General features: G+C 46.8%; 1 protein-coding gene across 1 annotated transcript in view; it reads left to right on the forward strand.

Moving 5' to 3' along the window:
• Positions 1-20,532, forward strand: part of LOC119383363 (uncharacterized) — a 305,608-nt gene that overhangs the window by 89,505 nt on the left and 195,571 nt on the right. The window contains exon 2 of the mRNA XM_037651457.2: positions 17,243-17,277. The gene's annotated coding sequence lies outside the window, so the exon portion shown is untranslated. The remainder of the gene's footprint in view (positions 1-17,242; positions 17,278-20,532) is intronic.

Consider the following 20,532-nt stretch of genomic DNA (forward strand, 5'->3'; position numbering starts at 1 on the left):
AGGGGTTAAGAAGAACGAAATATTTACAAGAATTTAAATTTGAGTAAACCTTTTATTGACCATAACTTACAAAAATGCTTCTTTTTATGGAAGAGCAATCCAAGAAAAAAACACACAGGAACTGTAAAATAGGCGCTAGATGAATTTTGAATGTCTCTTTAAGCAGCACATAAACTTTGATGTGTACTTAACTCAAACGAAGTGTAGTTTCGTGAACAAATCCCGTAGCCTTTTCTGCACCCATGGAATTTCATCGATGCCGGCACGTTTAACGACTGCTTGAATGAAGCCAAGCAACTGACCAAAAGCAGCCGGATACGCAAGGTCCTTGACGTAGTACACGCACAAACAAAGCACCAGTGCTTTTTCCAGCGACGTGTTCGGCTGTAGCTTCATGGTTTCGCTGGGCTCTTTGCCGCATACAAGCTCCTTCATGTCGCCCCACACAATGCACGGGCCAATAATGTCTGCGGGTGAAACCTGGCAAAGATAAAAAGAAGAAATTAAATTGGTACCTGATGGAATGAACCGTTGTCCAATTTCACTTGGTACAGAACTACAAATTCATGAAAATGATTTTGTCGACAAAGCTCACATTGTGACTGCGGCGTTAAATCTTCTGATACACTGCTGAAAACTGAGTATAGTGTCAGAAGAATGATGACGTTATGAATTGATTCTGAAACTTTGGCTCTTAAAAAACTATTTTACTCACCTCTGAAATTAGGGCCATTTTTGCGAGCCTTGGCCTCAGGTACGCATCCACCTCTGCGTACGATGGGTCCGCTAAGGATGACACTGTCGCCACTGCAGGCAGAATTTTGCTGAGGCTTTTGACATTCTCCTCGATAGTGCTTAAAAATCTCAGTTCACTTTTAGAGGCAAGCTGAAAGAGAAAGCGTGGAATTAAACTTCATGAACACAGAATACAGCGCACAATCAGCAAAACTTCGTGGCTCTTTGTTGATTCAATTAAAGCGTCATTGGGGATTAGCAAGAACAGTACAAAGGAGTTTTGAAGTCGTAAAGTCAAGTATAGTGCGTACACCAGCAATCTGTTTGAGCACGAATGAAAAAAAAGTGAGTGCTCCGATTACACTGGGCGCCAATAAAATCTTCTGAAATATGGCAATCTGAAGAAATAAAGAGGGACATAAGAAGGTACAGGACTGTCTTACCAGTTCTTCGTTTAGAAGATAAGCCGGTAATACCGCCACTGGTGACGTGCTCCTCAGGATAAAGGATGCTTTTAAAAGTGCCTTCACGCGGGGTGCATCTGTTCCGCTTTCAAAATGTCCTTCTTCATCTATTGTCTGCACAGATAAAGAAATATAAATTTCACAGCGATAAATATAATTGCGGAAGTAAGACGAGTGCCTCTTTCTGAACCCCATGCACTCCAACAGATCTTGCGAGCTTTTCAATCAAAAGTTGTTCCCTTGACAACCGAATTGCGTTGGCAGAACCGTTAGTCCTTCTCGAGACTAAATGCAGAGAGGTTAACCGTATATATATGTTTGACATCCCGTATGACGCAACTGTAAGCCCCAAAGAAGGAACATTGTGGTGCAACCGTTCATCCATAGAGAGGAACAGCTGCAGGAAAAAAAAAAAGATTTGTGCCCGCGGTGGGAATCGAACCGCTGTCTTGTCGGTTGGCAGCCGGGTGAGCTAAGCACTCTTCCGCAATTATAGTGTTTGTGGAAGTAGAACTCAACTCGACTGTGAACACGTGCACTCAGCGTGGTATCTCAGACATATTCATCCATTAGAAAGAAAACCGTTAACCTGGGGATCGTATACTGCCCACATTTCACTGCGAATTTCAGAAACGGCATTCAAAATATCAGCTATTAGTTACACCACTGAGTACCATACGAAGCACTTCATTTTTGTACTCGCGACAATTTTGGGCTTTTACAGTAAAAGGTGCCATCTCGAATTGACTGTTTTGACACGTATGCTCTACCTGAGGCGCTTGCAAAAACATCTTTTCTGTAATTCCGTATAATTTTGCTATAAGATCACAACATGACTGCAACAGAGCTCCATTCTTGCTGCCGCGACAGCTAGCATTACCGACCGCCGAGGCACTGGCTCCACGTAGTGGACCGTAAGGTAAACTGTTTATGCTACCTTACGGTAACGCAAATATTAGGGAGTTTTCGAATAGGGGCCCCAAAGAAATAGCGTCGAGGCCGCTGCGCATGCACGAGACCGAAACAGCTTCGGGTTTTGTGTTGGGGATGCTATTTCGCGAATTTAGCGGGAGCCCCAAAGCCTGCCCCAAAAGCTTTGCGTCAAACAAACATGACGGCACTCACTTCGAAGCGACGTTTCTCAGCCAAGACCACAGTGACCTAAAATAGGGGGAGTGCCCAAATCGCCGCAGACCCTATTCGAAAACTCTATAACTCCTGCTTGACCCAAAGCGAGCCCACTCAAGAGGCTTTGGGGCCCCTAACGTTTGGGGCCACTATTCGAAAACTCCCTATTAATTGCACACAAGTGCGACTTCACCCAGTAGCCTGAAATTCCTGAAGGAGACGCAATCGTATCTTACTATAAAAGGCGAGGTTGCGGCATAAATAGTTCGCCTGTAACCAGAGCGGTCTCTTGGCAATAGCGGCTTCAAATAATACTTATGGACTCATGCGTTGTGCACTCACATAAAGAAAAGCGAACTTCAGCCCTGATGTGCAGCAAAAACACACAATCTTACTGTGTCCTTAACGCGCTTGTTTTGCAGGATGTGGCACAATTTTAACGCTTCGTAATGTACGCATCGACTACATGAATTTACGGCATACAATATATTTTTGGTCATTTTCGAGGCGCTCTGCGGGGGACAAAGGAAGCAGGCGCTGTTTATTCACCGCGCGAAGCGCCAGGCGGCCCCTTTACCGGCGTTCCGCCTCCTGGCCCGAAAATGGCCACCGCCGCGAACCGCGACGCGGCCACGAAATTTGGCGCCGACAAGCCAAAGCTAACGAGCTCTAGACGCGGGGACCGGTGGATACTCGAATGCGAAGGAGAAACGGCTGACAGCCACGGCACCGAGAGCAACACTCCTTCCTTCTTTCTTGTCATCCTTCCCGGTCGATCGCACGACCCGAGTGAAACAGAAACTCTCGGACTGAATGCGACATCACTTTCGTTACTACAAATACTTTCATGAGCAATTACTCAAGGTAACCACGTCACGTCGCTACGAATCCGGCATCTAAAGTTAATGTTGGCTCTGATGTAAGTGTTCGAGCCAAAATTACGCCGCTATGACACGAAATGGAGATGCTGAAAATGAAAGTACGTGAATTACATAGCCCTAAATTTTCGCGTTTCTGTCCGTCATACTGTACACAGAGAACTTGGCCTGATACTAATGTCAAGTTCAGAGGTCAATAGGAAGAAACGTCACTGTTGGGAAAATAGTTGTAAAATATATAATGAGCAAACACATTTTGAAATATTTGCTTACCCAGGTATTCCAAGCGGCCGTGAATGGCAGGCGAGTGCCCGCAGTATGCACACCATCCGGCCGGAATAGCAGAGTTCGCAGTGAGTGGCGCTGTGTCGCGCGAGAACTCCGGGCAGTCGCATTCGGTGTTCTTGCATCTACCGCGCGGCACACCACGCAGGTCAATCGATCTCAAGTTATTCAGGACTTCACCACTTTTCAGCACCAGAAAGCGAACCCTCCGCACAGTACACGCTCGAAGGGCAGGCAGAGACGATGCACAAAGTGCTTGCTAAGTCAATGACTCCAACGACTCTAGCCCCGTTTTCCCGCCAAAAGTATATATCGAAGCAAGCGCCACCTTTCAAGGCATTCGCGTGAAAAACAAAAATAAATGAAAGGAGGCGCAAAACGCAGCAGCAAATCAGAGGCGAGTAACGGCAACGTCGCACGGCTGTCTTGGCGATTGTACCAGGATATATATACGCGTGATGAGGAGAAGCGCGATCGGCGTCGCAAACTTTTCCTCAGCGTGAGTTTTCCGGTTCTCACGCGTAGAATCCCGCATCACGCGTAAAATAGAGCAAATGTGCGTGTCCTCGACCGGCGTCACGCTTGGGTGGAGGAAAACAACGCGTATTTTGAGTCACGTGGTACATAAAACGAATTTTAGGAGGCCGAGGGGCGCGTTTCACGCTTACTACGCGTGAAAATATTTAGAGTGTAGAGCAGCAGAAGCAGCAGTGTCTGCAGGAGACACGCGTCTTTTGTGCTCCACGGGAAAAAAAAAGAAAACAAAATAGCTCGTCAACGTAAACGTCATACACGGGAACGTGTATACCGTAAAAGAAAGCGAGGCGTGGAAACACGGACACACGAGATGAGAAATAGACAACACTGTAATAGTAATTGTTGGGGTTTTACGTCCCGAAACCACGATGTGATTATGAGGGACGCCGTATATATGTGGAGGGCTCCTGAAATGTCTACTACCTGGGGTTCTCTAACCTGCACCTAAATCTAAGTACGCGGGCCTCAAGCATTTTCGCCTCCAACGATTGATTGATTGAAAAACTTTATTCAATAGGATTCGATCCCGCGACCTTCGGGCCAGCAGTCGAATACCATAACCACTAGACTACCGTGCGAACGCCAACTGTCAACTAAAAGATCGCACTGTGGCTGATAGAAAAGCAGGCGCGAAGCTTATCAGCATGTGCTCATGGTTCGCAGGGCCACCCGCCTATCTTTAGCGTACAGCGCAAAAGCTGCAACAGGGTAAACAAACTAAATTAAACAATGAAAAAACCAAAAACAAAGAGGGGCGGCCAGGTGCTGGCTTCCAACTGATGTCTCACGAACTAGCCCAAGCAAGCATTTCGCTCGGTAAATCTGGCGCACATGCGCCTATACCTTCGTTTCTGACACAAGTGCAGCCTGCTAAGCTCGAGGGCGCGTGTTCGATTTCCGGCCACGGCGGTCGCATTTTGATGGGGACGAAATTCATAGAGCAGCCGTGCGCTTAGATTTAGGTGCACGTTAATGTCCACGCCGTCCCCCACAACGACGTGGCTCAATCATATCGTGGCTTAAATATTACAGTGCAGCCTTTCAGTTGTTAGTCGGCGTAGTGCTTCCTGTTTCTATTTTTTTCTTTTATCCATATTTGCACACTTAAATTTTGACGACAAGTCCCTCCCTACCAGCTAGCTCGAACTTTCTATTGTACTAAGCTTACATATTTCACTCACATTCGACGTTCGCATAACTCGGCGCTAGTCTCTGCAAATGTGATCCAGGAAAGAACTTCGGAGCACGGGACAAAATAACGCAAAAAAAAGAAAGAAAGAGAGAATGTGTGGTTTCGCGAGGAGGGAGACTTAACTGGCGAGAAGCCGAGACAAACAGGCCCGACAGCTTCGAGCTTGCGCGTAACCGCTGGCTGATTAGCGACAAAGCGTTGAACACGCGCGCACGGAAGGTTTTTCTTTCGTTGTTTAGGCGGCGGTGGTGCAAGAGCCCCGCGTCGCCCTCATTACGAAATTACCGCGCCGGTGTGCGAGTACGCGTCGCGCGATCGCAGAGGACGAAATCTCTTTTCCACGCGGGCGTCACACTCTCGCTTACCAGTCAGCAGCTGCTGACCAGCATACCTGAATGCTCGCCACGGTAGCGCCTGTTCTTTCTTTCTTGCTTTCTTGCTTTCTTTCTTTCCTTCTTTCTTTCTTTCTTTCTTTCTTTCTTTCTTTCTTTCTTTCTTTCTTTCTTTCTTTCTTTCTTTCTTTCTTTCTTTCTTTCTTTCTTTCTTTCGTTCGTTCGTTCGTTCGTTCGTTCTCTTTACAGCGAAGCTGCCTTAGTCTAACATGTGCCGTTGTCGTCGTTGTCGTCGTCGTCGTATTAGTAGTAGTAGTAATAGCAATGGTGGTGGTGGTGGTGGTAGTAGTAGTAGTAGTAGTAGTAGTAGTAGTAGTAGTAGTAGTAGTAGTAGTAGTAGTAGTAGTAGTAGTAGTGGTGGTGGTGGTGGTGGTGGTGGTGGTGGTAGGCGGCACGCAGATCACGTGACCAGAGAGGGGAAGGGAATAAATAAAACGAAATGATTATCACGTTGATGATGCTCGAAATGTGTGAGAGCGCGTATTTCAAATCTAGAGGCGGGTTTGCGACACCACGTGATCTCGCCAGCCAATCACATACACTCGCGCGCTTACAGCCTGGCTATCCGATGGTTTTCACGGCGTGGAACTGGCTGAAACTTTCTTTCTTTCTTTCTTTCTTTCTTTCTTTCTTTCTTTCTTTCTTTCTTTCTTTCTTTCTTTCTTTCTTTCTTTCTTTCTTTCTTTCTTTCTTTCTTTCTTTCTTTCTTTCTTTCTTTCTTTCTTTCTTTCTTTCTTTCTTTCTGCGCAAACGCTTTCGCCTTTTGGGAGCGAACCTCATAAGCGAGGCGAGGATCAAAGGCTCCTTTCTCTATACACGAGCTCTCGTTGGTCCTTCTACCACAACTGTGAAGTCAGCTGGCGCACAAAGTTTCTTCCTAGCACTCTGGCAACGCGATCTCCTCAGCTGCCACCTCCGCAGCCGCTGCGAACGCGGGGAACCAGCCAGCACCGAGCGCTCCGTGTTTGCGCCGGTCGACCGTTGTTCTGGTATCCGCATTTTTTTTTTTTTTTTTCACTCGCACTATACCCGAGTCGTCGGCTGTCCTGACCTTGTTTCTGCACTCCGCGTCGACCCCGGAAGGTGCGAGAGAGGCGGAGAGAGCGCGCGCGCGATGAGTTACGCGTTAACGGCATACGGCTTTGGGAGTACGAGGACGCGCTCGTCCGCTGCTGCTGCTGCTTACACAACGTTACCGAGTTGACCTCGCGCGCCCGCTATGCGGCGCACGAACGCGCACAGACAACTGGCGAGATGTCACCTTTTACTTTCAGCAGATAGCTGAGGGCATAGGGAAGAGGCTTAGGTATCGTTGGCGTCGCGCTGTTTGCTATGGCCGTGTTCCTTTTGTCTTCGCTTCACTTTCCAGCGCTTTAGTGCCACAGTCTCTAAACCTACTTTGTCTTTCTTTCTTTCTTTCTTTCTTTCTTTCTTTTCTTTCTTTCTTTCTTTCTTTCTTTCTTTCTTTCTTTCTTTCTTTCTTTCTTTCTTTCTTTCTTTCTTTCTTTCTTTCTTTCTTTCTTTCTTTCTTTCTTTCTTTCTCACTTTTTACATTTTCAGTACACACACTTCCCCTAACACTGTCGCGCGTCTTGCTCCGTCGTCCAACCTCGTTTCATGCTACAGGCTTTAACACTTTCTTATAGTATTTGTGATGTCCACGCATTTAACCTTGATCCTGTCTTTTAACACTTCTTTCCTTATTTTGTGCGTGTGAAATCGAGCGCGGCGCTTCCGCCTCGCTTTCCTGGGCAAACATGGCCGCGCCGTCCTTGTTTGACCAGCCGCCGAGAAACCTAGTTAGCCGAGTGCTCTCTCCGCATGCGTGGGAAGTTAGGAGTGCATCGGCGATCGGCCACGTGTACAGGCTCTGTTTATTTATTTATTGTGTCTAGGTCCCACCTTTTTTTCTTTTCTCTCTCTATGTGCCGAATGCCTGACCTCGGTACAGATGGTGAATACAGTTCACGAGATGCTATACCCACCTTTTATCACTGTAACGGACGCCTTACCATAATATTACCTGAAAAAAAAAGGGGGGGTGGGGCGAGATGCGTTCGCACAAATGAAATTGAGGTGCTACAAATTTCATTTGATTGACTTCCTCGTTTTCATTTCTCTTTTTTCTCTTCTCTTTCACTCTTCCCACTAATTTCAACATCGAAAATTTATTAGTTGCCGAACGAAAGGGGAAATTAAGGGCTCATTTCTTTGACACAACCTTAATGAAAACCGACAGACAATGAAGCCAATGATGGTACAGGGGACGCTATTTGTACAATTTCAACTGCATTGTAGTTATTATGATATAGATATTAAGAACGTAAAGTGGACGAAAAGATGACGTGCCGCCGGCACAGATATACCCGAAAAGTGGACGGGGACGACGACCGCCGCCGCCGTAGCTCAATTGCTAGAGCATCGGATGCGTTATTCGAAGGTGGCAGGTTTGGTCCCTACCGGCGGCAGGTTGCCTTTTCTTCCACTCTACTTTCTTCATATTTATATCATAATAACTACAATAGAGGTAAAAGTGTACAAATAACGTCATCTGTACCTTCTTTGGCTTCATTGTCTACTGGGTCTATGGAAAACCTTCAAAAACGTCTCGTTGTACTTTGTTTTAAACTGAAATGTAGTCATTACGGTCTACCTCTCGCCGCGGTCGCCTAACTTTCCTGGAAGCTGCGCGACAAACTGGTCTCGTCGGCCAACGCTTGCCTGAGGCGCCTTCAAAACGACATCATTCGCGTGCTCGCACTGTAATGCGTTTCCAAACACTGTTCGTCTGCGAGTGGGGAGTGAGAGAAAAAAAAAAACGCCTCGCATCTGAAACAATCCGGGCGCGAGCACGCGGCACTTACGTAATTGCGCTCCGCCACGTGCACCGTGGCAGCCATTTGGACTCATTTGTCTGACCCACCTCTCTCCCACTCAGTGCGTCTCTCCATCTCTCTTAGAACTCCCTCGCGTCGTATCACACATCTCGCTTCGAGGCTTCACTGCTTTGCCTATCAGTCTAACCTGGTCTGGGCTGTATTCGATGCTGCCCTTTCCCACACACTTCGCGCCCTCTCACACGAAGTAGAAAGGTGGGGCGGTATACGTTCGTATACGAAATGGATTGAACGCTGGCACCGTGGAGATGTAACAAACGGGGCACGGTGAGCATAACGGCGCCGCGTGCCCTGCGGAAACGGCTGGCGCAGACCTGCCACCTACTGCAATTTTGAAACGAGCTACAAACGAGTCCTTCCGTTCAACCCCTCGCCCAGCGCGTTAACTTCCACCCACCATCTCTGCCCCGGAGCTGAAGACCAGCCAGATCCGCCGCTCGTTTCTGGTTTTCTTTTCCTTTTTGGCGAATAAGTCAGCCACGCCTTGACAGTGCAGGGATGTATGCTATAAAACTGAGACGGAGAGGCAGTGCTTTGACGGCAGTCCGTCTGAAGAAAAGCTTGGCGGTGCATAGTTTTCCGAGGAGGTATAAACGTGATGAGGGTTAAAATATCGCGACCGAAATCGCTAAAGTAGTGGTGTGTCGTTGTTAGGCCTTGCAGCTTTTCCGAATGTGAGGCGCTTTGGTTTTAGTGTTGTGTTCATGCTAGTTCCGAGCCGCGGAAGCGGCCAACTGACTTGCAAAACGCGACGTGCAAGATGACGGACACTTTGACTTCAACCGAGACTGTCGCCCACTGCGGTATAGTGTCATTCGAGGACCTCGCTACACCGTCTCGTAATGAAACACGGCCTTTTGTTCAAAGCACACTTCGCAGTCAATCCCTTCCCCCAGTGTAGGGTAGCATACCGGTCCTTCCAGAATGGTTAACATCACTGCATTTCCTTTCTCTCCTGTTCCTTCCTTCCTTGTCCAAAGCACAGCCAGCTAGAACTGTAGGGTAGGCGTGGTGAATCTGCGGACTGCCGCTCCGGTATAGCATTGTTCCCATCACCATTTACAACGATCTGCGCTCTGGCAATGGAATTGCACGCTCACATTGACTCCAAAGGAGAAGGAAAAGGTGGGCGGTATAAGGGGAGGGGAGTGAGGAGGACGTGTCACTACCCGCAACGCTCGCGAGATGTAACGCGCTCCCCAGTCGTCTGGAACTAAATCGAATTATAATTTCGCCGAACCGCGCCATCCGCATCGCAGTCGCGCTGACTGGGCGTGCCACACGCCTTTTCCGCATCACCGACGAACGGAAGGTATCATTCTCGATTTATTTTCCTCCGTTTTCTTTGTGATTTCATTGTTTTCTTTTCTTTCCAGTTCTTTTCGCTTTCCGAAGGCATCGAGCTGTACTTTTCATTGCTCGGGGGTTCGCAGTGCCGTACCTGTCACGGTACAGATGAGGGCCCTTTCATCAGGGCGAGAGTATAGACTGGGGTACCGTTGTCTCGCGAAATAAGCGTCTCGATAAGTCAGCGAATACGCGGGTTCCGGGCCCGCTGAGTATGCTCGTGTGCAAATGAAAGCATGGGTAAACGTATACGTTATCCGTATTTAAGGTGCGGCCGAGAATATTGTTTCGCGCTTGGTTGGCATTGGTTGCCTCAGGCGCCGCCCTTGTTCCCCGCTGAAGCGAATATGGATCACGGACGTGTCCTTTGGATCCGTAACTGATGCTATGTCCATTTAACGTTCATATATATCATACAGAGCATCGCTTTTTTTATATATATGGCGGAAAAACGTCTGTCTTCAGTTTGAGAACTAATACTGCGGCATCGGTGTTTCGCTTCGCCTTGCGCGTCAGACCTTCATGATATCTTGCTCTTCTAAAATACCGGCTCTCAGCTATGTTGAATAGTATAGTTCAGCTTCCGCAGCTTACTATAAACCATTAGGCTAAAGAACCTCGCCAACTTATGGGCGAAAACTGTTAAACAAGTTTAAAATTAATGACAGAAGCCTCCAGCGTTCTTACAGTTCCTCGTGTCCGACAGGATTCCGTGATACATCGTGCAGTTGTACTTTAATACACTGTATAATGAATGTATAAACCTGTAGAGGTACCTGCAAGGGACAGGTTGCCAGGCTTGGCATAAAAGTACCGCTGCCTTCGATGCTGACGATGCGTCAGCTTTCAAAACGACGTTCTCCCGCGATGACTAACGGTGCTCGATCGTGGATCGTTAATAGGCGCGGAGGGGCCATCATTCGCGCACCAAATCGAGCGCGTCCGTGCATAAATTTCTCATCAGGTTCTCCTCGCGTTGCACAGCTAAGCCACGTACGCGGTTTAAATTTGCGTATACGTGTCGCCAGGCTACGCGATCATGCAAAGCATGCATGATCCTCGCATTTATGCGACGCAAACGTTCTTCAAATTTGTCGAGCGAAAAGCAAGTGCGTCGCCCAGGCGACAGAGGTATATATACCTCAGAACCGCTACCACGAACAAGAAGATGAAGACGAAGAAGGAACAGGAATAAGAGGGACCCGCGATCAAAGCGAATTAGGCTTGATGGATACATCCAGCTCACGCGGTTTGTGAGGAAGACTTTCGCTCGCGCGCTCACTGCAGAGCCGGTATATATTTGAGAGAAAAGCTCGAAGGAATACGGCGGTTCCCGCCAGCTGAGCGATCGTTCATGATTTATTCAGGGGGGTTCTTTATCAGCGGCTGCGAGAGGGCTTTCGCTCCGACCGTGTACACATACCACAGTGGAGGAGCTCCGCGGAGGGGCCGTCGCTTCAGGGGTGGCGCCGAACGCTTTTCGTCTCGCACGCAAAGAAATATAGCGTTTATGCCACTAAGACCCTGCAGCATACCTCACGCGTACACTTTCTCCGTGTTTCCTGTTGCCTTCCACCGTGGCACCATCCGTGCAAACACGTATCGCACTCGCTTCTTCCGGATCACGTCGTCTCTGAATTTTCAAGGTATACACGCGTGCGTACGCGGCATTCTATATCAACTCAGAGCGCTTATATGCACTCGCTGGCAGCGTACATCGTTTCCTTTGGACATGCAGGGGACGACGCGAGGCCTGCTGCGTGTGCCTGAGTTGAAAGAGTCCCCATGCGAGAGGTTGCAAGGCGCGTGCGGCTTAAAGCGCTAGCTCACGACCTGCGGTGCGAAGAGCAAAACTATGAAACAAAAGATTCAAAATGAAATTCCCGCGTTTCCTATGCGATACGCGCGACGCTTTCACTCAGATCGAACTCGTGAATGACTCTAAGATATAAAGGAAAAAAACAAAAAGAAGTGAGAGGAGCGCAAGCTCACCATCTACCAAAGCCCATACCTGTACATATATACAGAAAAATGGGAAAATCGAGACAAAATCGTAGGGCGTTGGGGGATAAGGAGAGAATTGATGAGCGTAGTACACCCCTGGACCGCACCGGCGTTTCTTTCTCTTTCGGAGCCGGAATATGATATCCATTTGCCAATGCATCGACAGCGCCGTTGTCGGCAGCCGCGCGGCTTTCGTTTGACTTGTTTGTCCTGAAAATTGTTTTCTTTTTCTCTTTCACTCGGTGTATACATACACTTTAAAGCCTGCAGCGCTGCCCGGCGTGCGCCGCGGCTGCAAAGTTCATCGGCCCGCACGCCTGATCGCCCGCGCGTGTGTACACAGCCCGTGTGCCTCTTCTTTTCGTGTTGGCGCAAGAGTCGTCGAACGACGCCTTGAAAGCGCAAGCCCCGATCACGCCCCGCCGATATTGTGGAACGCGCAACACGAACAAAAAGAAACAACAAAAAAAAAAACAGAGACAATATCTTTTCGCGCCGACCGTCGCTGCCAGCGACGTCGGCAGCCGCATCATCATAACCGATACACATTCTGGCTCCTCGCCGACCTCGCGAACGTAAATATAGGTGCCTCTCTGTGTGTGCGTGCGTGCGTTTCGGATAGATAGCTATACGCTCTCCAACAGCGCTATAAGCCCCTTGGCTTCTCGCACGAACAAAACATTGCGGGAGAAGTCGCGTCGGCGAGCACCCCGCAGAGTGCGCGCGTCCGTATTTTCATTCATCTTTCATTTCTCCCTATTTCTTTTTTCCCTTTATTTTTATTCTTCACTCGTATAGGTGTATGTACGATCTCTCTCGCAGCTGCTCAAAGCGGTTGCGCCGAATTGAACTGAAGAATTTGTTCCTTTTCCATCTCTCTCCTTGAACATGATGACGTCGTCGTTGTCGTGGTTGGTCTTCCGAAAGAAAATTTGACGCTCAATCTTTTGGCCTGGCTTGAGCATCCTCAGTTGCGTTCTTACATCTTATAGCCACTATCATTATTATATACGTACAGCGCATGCTGATTCTCCATCTCAGTTTGCTGTTTTCTTGATCTCGCGGTATTTCTCCGGTAGAAGAAAAATGGGTCTATGCTTCCCGAGCTGTATATAGGTAGATAGAATAGAATAGAAAACAACTTTCCGCAGGACCAAATAAGAAGAAGAAGAAGATGCTTTTAATGAGAAGAAGGAGGAGAGGTCGGCCTGGAAAGCGGGTTCTAGCCTGCTACTCCTCACGGGGGTAAGGGGAAAGGGGAAAGAAAGAGAAAGAGGGAGGTGTGATGATAGGCGACGATGGTATGGCAAATAAAGTTGTATATAGGTAGGCTGCAGGAACCATCGATGCACGCTAGTTGTATGCAGTGCAGACGCTGTTTCCTTTCTCGCTGCCTTCCTCAGCCTCTGCGTTCATTCTCACTTTCGATCCAATTTTTACTCTCTCCTGGGATTTCGGGCGATCTGTGTGTCTACCGTCTTTTGCGTAATATAGTCCTCTTTTCATGTCTTTCTTCTTCTATAGTACACTTTCGTGATCGCTATAACGCATGAGAGATTAAGAGGTAGAGAGAATGCAGTTGCCTACTACTCACGTGACCGAGCGAAAGAAGGCGGCCAACGACTCATTTATTCCTGTGTGTGCTTCGCTGCGGCGCGCCTCGCTTGAATTCCGCGATAGTATAGGGGTGGGAAATAACGAGAACACGTGGGGGAAAAAAATGTCGCAATCATATAGCGAACCCGTGATTTCTTTCTTTCTTTCTCTTCTTTTTCTTCCTATACCTCGAGAGCCTTTCCTTTCGTAACGCTATACATTGCCGTTGTTTTATATATACTTTTTTATTGCTCGTTCTGTTGACACTAGTCTCCTCCGATATCTTTACCTCCGGTGCAGCGTTTGCATCTCTCGTTCGATTAGTGTCCTTCCCCTGATGACTGCTATCGATTTCTATTAGTCTCCGGTGGTTTACGGAGGCGTGATGTTATCTAGTCTCCCCGTGAATTTGTCTCTCCGTACAACTGCGGCGAACGTTTGTGCGGGAGTTGAAGAAGGCGGGCTCATTTTGCGACGATGACGCGCTCGCTGAAGTAGAAAACATCGCAACGGTTGCTCTTTGGCGGGTTCGCTGTAGCGTTCTTGTGGAACTCGAGTCAGTTACGTTTTTGAACGTAGTGCGCTTGTGTCTTCTGAAGAAGATACGTCTGAAAATTTATCTGCCTCGTGTGACGTGTGATGAGCCTATTGTCTGCACCAATTTTTTTGTACGGACTTTCGTGGAACTCATGGCCCTCCTGTAAGACACGTCTCTAAAACTCCTTGATCTTGGCACAGTGAACTTTTTTAAGAAGCGGTGGTAAATTGGTTTTTCAGAGCTAAATCACGTGTTTTTTATTTTTCGGTTCGTGCGAAAAATAAAATTACACTGTTGCAGTAGCGAAGACGACGATACTCAAGTTTTTTTTTTCCTCATTAAATTTTGCGTGCGAACCGCGGCCCCAGTGACATCACGATGCGACGATGTCTTTCATATAGTGCGTATATACGTCAAATTTTCTGTCGAAAATTTTTCATGAGATGCAGAAGGGATTTTTTGTTTAACCAGACGTTAACCCTGCCTTGGTTTTTTTTAAATCAAACATTCAATTCGTAGTTTTTTTGCATGGGAAAAATAAAGACTTATTTATTATTTATTATTATTAGTAAACTTCTCGCCCGCTATACGCGCACTGTGTGTATGATAACGGCCTAGTAGTCCCGCTTACCGTGATATTTTACTTCGGTTCGCCTCTTCATCAAAACCTCTTCTGGCGCCATTCCCACAGTATCGGCTTGCTTCGTTCGAGCTCATTGCGTCGCTTTGCCCGTTACACTGATACCGATCATTACAATATCTTCGTGGCGACAACATCGAGAGTACGTCTTTCTTTAACTATCCATTAGTTTTTTTTGTTTTTTTCTTCTTCAACAGGACTGCTTGTGGAATAGAAAGCTACGTATTACTACGCCCTTGAACTTACCTTTTCGATGACGCAGAAAAACCAGCAAGTACCTGAATTCGTGCTCGCATATTTGTGACTCATGTGTTGTTGGATTGTACTGTGTTTGCACATTTTGTCATCTAAAGTATCACATATTCTGTACCATTTAATTTTTTTTTATCATTGTATATTTCGTTTGCTAAGTGAGAAGGATTAACCGGTGCCGCGATAAAAGCACGGACCTCTCATATTCATCATTTTAATAAAGAAAAAAGTGCGGCTTCAACAGAGGCAAGGATAGTCGAATGATGGAAAAGCAGGAAGATTAAGCGGAACAGTAGCGTCTGGTTTGCTACCCTGCATTAGGGGGAAAGGAAAGATGGAAGGAAAGGAGACGATAGCGGAGAAATAATGCAGGCGTGCGAAAAAGAGCAAAAAACGGCGAAACGCACTGGAGAACAAGCGGAGTTCCTGAAAGAGAACTTTTTCTTGGCCCCAGTATCTGTGGAACAAGCTGCTCGACGGCGAGCTAGTGGACGTGTATGTTGTTTTTGCCAAGAAGAGCGGCCCTTACAGAGCGCCGAAGCTGCAGCTGTTCAAGATGAAGACAAGTTGAGTGTTTCCGACGCCTCGAACTCGCTTATCTGTGGCGGAAGTAGAACGATAGACTCTCTTGTGTAACACTGTGGAACGTCTTGGATTCTCTTGGCTCGGTTTCGAGTCCACAACAGTCCAAAAAGGAAACGACCTTTCCGGCCGTACGTCTTGGGAAGTGTAGTCATTTCCTGGCCGGCCCTTTGCGGGGCAATTTTCTGCTGTTATTCTTCGGAGGTCATGGCACTCAATTTCTGTGTCAGTGTACATGCGCGCGCGCACTCGTGGCTGTGTTTTGACGCTTTTTCAAACGCGTCTGTCAGATTCTTTAAAGTTTTCATTTTGTTCGTTTCGATGCATTCTGTATACGACGAAGAGCGACGTCTATAGCTGTCCAGTTGAAAGCATTACTACTTTGTATTAAGTGTTGCAAGAATTAGAAATTCTTTTTTTTCCTCGCTGCCAAGGCAGACGCGGAAACATGCATACCGTGTACAAGTTCTGCACGGTGCCTATATCTCTGGCGTAAAATGGAAGAAAAAGAAAAATAGAAAGCTATTTTTGATAACGATTTCTTCAATTTCCTTCCTTTCCAACATTGCCGACGTAGTCTTCGCAATAAGCTTTTCGGGGGAATGCAAACTAAAGCGTGTAAGTTATCGAGAGGAAATTCCAGATATTCGTATAATGGAATAACTGTTTCGATCTGGACATAAAGCAGCGCTCTTCGTTTTTCTTGCTTTAAAAATGCACAGTGCGCTAATATCCATTTTCCCATTATTACAAGTCTCATTTTGGTCCTCAGTAACTGTCAATCGACAAAAACACTGCCCAATGAGTTTCCTACTGTAATGTCATGCGATGGACGTTTCGGTGTTATAAATAAGAGCACCTGTAGCTTGTCACCGTACAAATAGCGATATAATATAAAACTGTAACGGCATGAATTCAATTAAATTGCAACGCGCGTAGTCTCCTTAGATATCGCTATGTACAGAAGCCTTCAGGGCGAGGAAATGTGGGGCTTGATAACTTATTTTTATGATTCCGTTGTCCGCGTGAGACTGTATATTAATCTATCTGGTCTACAGTGTTTCAAGAAATCAGGCACTCCGTACTGAACTCTTCACAGAGTATAGGTATTCTTTAGACGCAGCTTCTTCGCATTTTTAAGTTGTGGTATTTGGCGTCGTGATATATTTGTTTCCCGGTTATGGAAGCTGCTCTTTCGAATATGCGGGCCGAGCGCGCGGCCAAATTTTAATTGCCATCGTGGCGCAGACCTTCCTCATACATATGCAGAGACTTCATCTCGGCTTCTGTGGAAAGCTACGGCTTACTAATTAGATTTTTAATTATTAACTGCGTGCGACGGGCATACGGGCGTGTGTGGTCCGCGCTCGAAGCATGTAGAGAGCAGCAACGCTTCGGGCACGGCGGAGAATTTTTCGGTCAGCGAACTTCTTAGGCAGGACTAATCGCCGCTAATGAAGGCAGTCCTAAAGCTGCGGGCACATCGCCTATGCCTGCGGTTGCGGACTGCTCTGGAAAGGACTTCATCAGAAATTCGACGCCGTAGAAGTGAAATTTAGAGAATGATGCTCCTCCATCATCAACTAACTGATGCTTTTCACTTGAACACAGACAGATGTAGTTTTCTTAGTCCCTGCTAATTTGCAGACCACAATGAACCAAGTATTACTAAAGCTAAGGTTTTCACGGTTGAGGCCATATTCAATTAACATGGACTGCTTCCTATTGCACATTAATAACGTTTTGTGTTTTTCTTGTCCTTTCTCTGTCCGCAGCGGCCGAAGACACAAAGAGACGAGACGCATCACCGGTGAGTGAACGTGACATTTGTTAATTATTCCGCAGCAGTAACGGTTACACGGTTCACTTTAACTACAGGGAAAGTTCATCTTGCCATTGCCCTTGGCGCAAAACCATAATAGTGCAACATGTGAACTTGCTTCAGATGAGTGCTGGAAGGGGGATGCGGGGAATTAAAGCAATTAAAAAGAGAAGATGGCAACTCAACAACCACTATGCGAAACAATGACAAAAAATAGAGGGCGTCAGTGGGAACATAAAATTTAAATAACAGCAAGTACTCCCATGTAGTTGCAGAAGAACACGCAGATATTGTCCGAAATCCTGTTGCTTGCAAGATAGATAGATAGATAGATAGATAGATAGATAGATAGATAGATAGATAGATAGATAGATAGATAGATAGATAGATAGATAGATAGATAGATAGATAGATAGATAGATAGATAGATAGATAGATAGATAGATAGATAGATAGATAGATAGATAGATAGATAGATAGATAGATAGATAGATAGATAGATAGATAGATAGATAGATAGATAGATAGATAGATAGATAGATAGATAGATAGATAGATAGATAGATAGATAGATAGATAGATAGATAGATAGATAGATAGATAGATAGATAGATAGATAGATAGATAGATAGATAGATAGATAGATAGATAGATAGATAGATAGATAGATAGATAGATAGATAGATAGATAGATAGATAGATAGATAGATAGATAGCAACCATACATACATACATACATACATACATACATACATACATACATACATACATACATACATACATACATACATACATACATACATACATACATACATACATACATACATACATATTCAAAACACTCCTAGTTAATCAGTTAATGCAGTAACACTGCGCCGCTTCGGTTCGACAGTATGACTCAAAGCCTCACACGAACGCTGCTGCTCTGCGCGTCTCCGTGCTTTATTATGCTATACACGCCTAAAATGCTAGTACGCGTCCACTACACGGATCCTCTAATGCTGGCGCCTAAGGTAAGCCCCGCCACTTCAATTTGAATCCGTCCCGTTGATCCGCTTGCATTAGGACGTAAAGAGCGTCGAGTAAGGTGGTCCGACGACAGCGACGGCCGCTCGCCTAATTGCGTCCTAGAAGATCCGGCTGACCGCTTCTTCGGCGCGGATCTGTTTACGCGTGGACAACGGTTGCCCGCGGGGCTGGCCTGTCTCGCGGCGAACGCGCATGCACTTTGTGGCGCGCTTACATAAGTTGGAGGGGCGAGCGGACAAGACATTTTCGTGTAATGAGCGCGCAGGACGAACCTCCCGTGTTGAGAGGCTCGTTGCGTGTAATCTTAGAAAATGAGGCACTGCGTTCCCATACGCCATTCGGCGAGTACTCGGAGTCCCGTGTCATGTATGCCGCGATGTGGTGCGAGTTGCGTCGTAGCCTGCTATTGTTTGTTTGCTTGGAATCAGCTATTCCAGGGCCGGTAAACTTGGTCCGTAAAAGTTTGTCGAGGGAATGGAAAATTTACGGCGTCTTAACACATTCGGTTTATTTAGTTTGTCGCTACTGTTCTCCTCGCTGCAGTGTTTTTGAGAAAGAGACAGATACAGAGAGAAAGAGAGAAACGGGGAAAGGCGGGGAGGATAAGCAGATGCGTGTCCAGTTTTGTTACCCTGCACTGGGAAGAAAGAACGAAGCTGAAACAGAAATGGAACGAAAAGAGAAAGAGAGAGAGAGAGAGATCACTAACCACATCCACACTTGGAGGCGTACAAAGGCGACCGAACTTTGTATACTAATTATTATTATGCGACTAAAAAAAATACGGCCCCTCAGTTGCTCTTATGTTGTTCATATCGTTACTCAGTATCGCGGTCCATATTAAATTGTCTCTTATCGCACGAAACAAATAGCAAAAACGATCAGGCTCTGTTAAATTCTGCATCAATCTACATATATCGTCAAAACATTACTTTAGCAGCAACATCCGCTGATTTTCTAAAATCATGGGTAGCGACTGCATTGCGGGGTCAATTAATCTATTACGCTCTAGCGAGTTTTCTTTTTCTTATTTTGTGCTCTCGTTTTGCTTTCACTAGCAGAACTGCGATTACAAGGGCTGTACGACACGGGAACGCGCAAGCAGTTATGTCTTAATTAGCGACCTCAGCAGAACCGAGTTAAACTTGAGCCGACGTTAAAGCAGCTGCACAGAAACAAGGACGGGAGAATGGGAGAGAGGAAAAAAAAAGGGCAATACTCTAGTTTGTCCTTCAGGCTATTTACTTGCGCGCCCGTGTAACTGCGAAGGAGCATCGCCAGTCGAGCGTGGCTCTCCTCTGCTAGTTAAGGTTTACGTTAATCATTCAAGCGAAGAGATAACACCGAGAACAAAAAGATACGTGCGTAGTCGAAAGGATGGGAGGGCCTCGCGATGCGCACGCTAAACACGTTGCCAGAACCCTCCTGCGAAACTGCACAGCGCTACCCCGCCGCATCTTTCTTCTTAACGAGCTCGATTCGTTTTTCCTTCTCTGCACGGAGAAGCTAGAACTGTGTGTGCCTGCGTGCTCGTGCTTTTCTTTCATTGCAAAATCTCCTATACGCATTTCCTTCGATCCGAGTGGTCTGTTTTTGTTCCTCCTCCCCCTAACCCTCCACTTTCTTCTATCATTCTATAGCCAACCCCTTTGCCCTTCTCTTCCGGATGTCCTGTCCATTTCGTTGTTCTCTCGATTGATTTTTTTTTCTTTCCCTGTTCATCTTCGCGGGCCCCTCTTACGCACGCTAATGCCTTTGTTGGCGAGTCCTCCCTTCGCTTAAGGAGAAGATTGCAGCGCGTGTGTTGTACGAGACATCTGGGCTGGACTCCCCTCCACTCCTTGTCGTTTTTAGGGTGGTCGCTGCCAGCTGCCCTACAGCCTCGGCACTGTCGCAATTAGATTTTCGGGCCTGTCTCTCCAGGCTCGCCCTCTGAAGAGTCGCTGAAGCTCCACGCGCTCGACGGACGGTTTTCCCGTCCCGCCTGTCTCTTTTCTGTTCCTTTTTATCTTAAAAGTTCAAAGTTCCAGTGCTCCTCATAAAGCGCTAAAGCGGTGCAGTGAATTAAGCCAACAAATCCGCGCTCGACGTCTCTTGCGGGCACTCCAAGTCGGTCGGCGTACGCGCGATTTTCTGGCGAGCTGGTTTCCTTTTGTGCCGTCTCCGCGGGAGGCGAACGTTTCTGTTCGAAATGTAATTAAATAGGACTTACAG

Source organism: Rhipicephalus sanguineus, chromosome 2 (genome assembly GCF_013339695.2).
Source record: "Rhipicephalus sanguineus isolate Rsan-2018 chromosome 2, BIME_Rsan_1.4, whole genome shotgun sequence".
Taxonomy (NCBI): domain Eukaryota; kingdom Metazoa; phylum Arthropoda; class Arachnida; order Ixodida; family Ixodidae; genus Rhipicephalus; species Rhipicephalus sanguineus.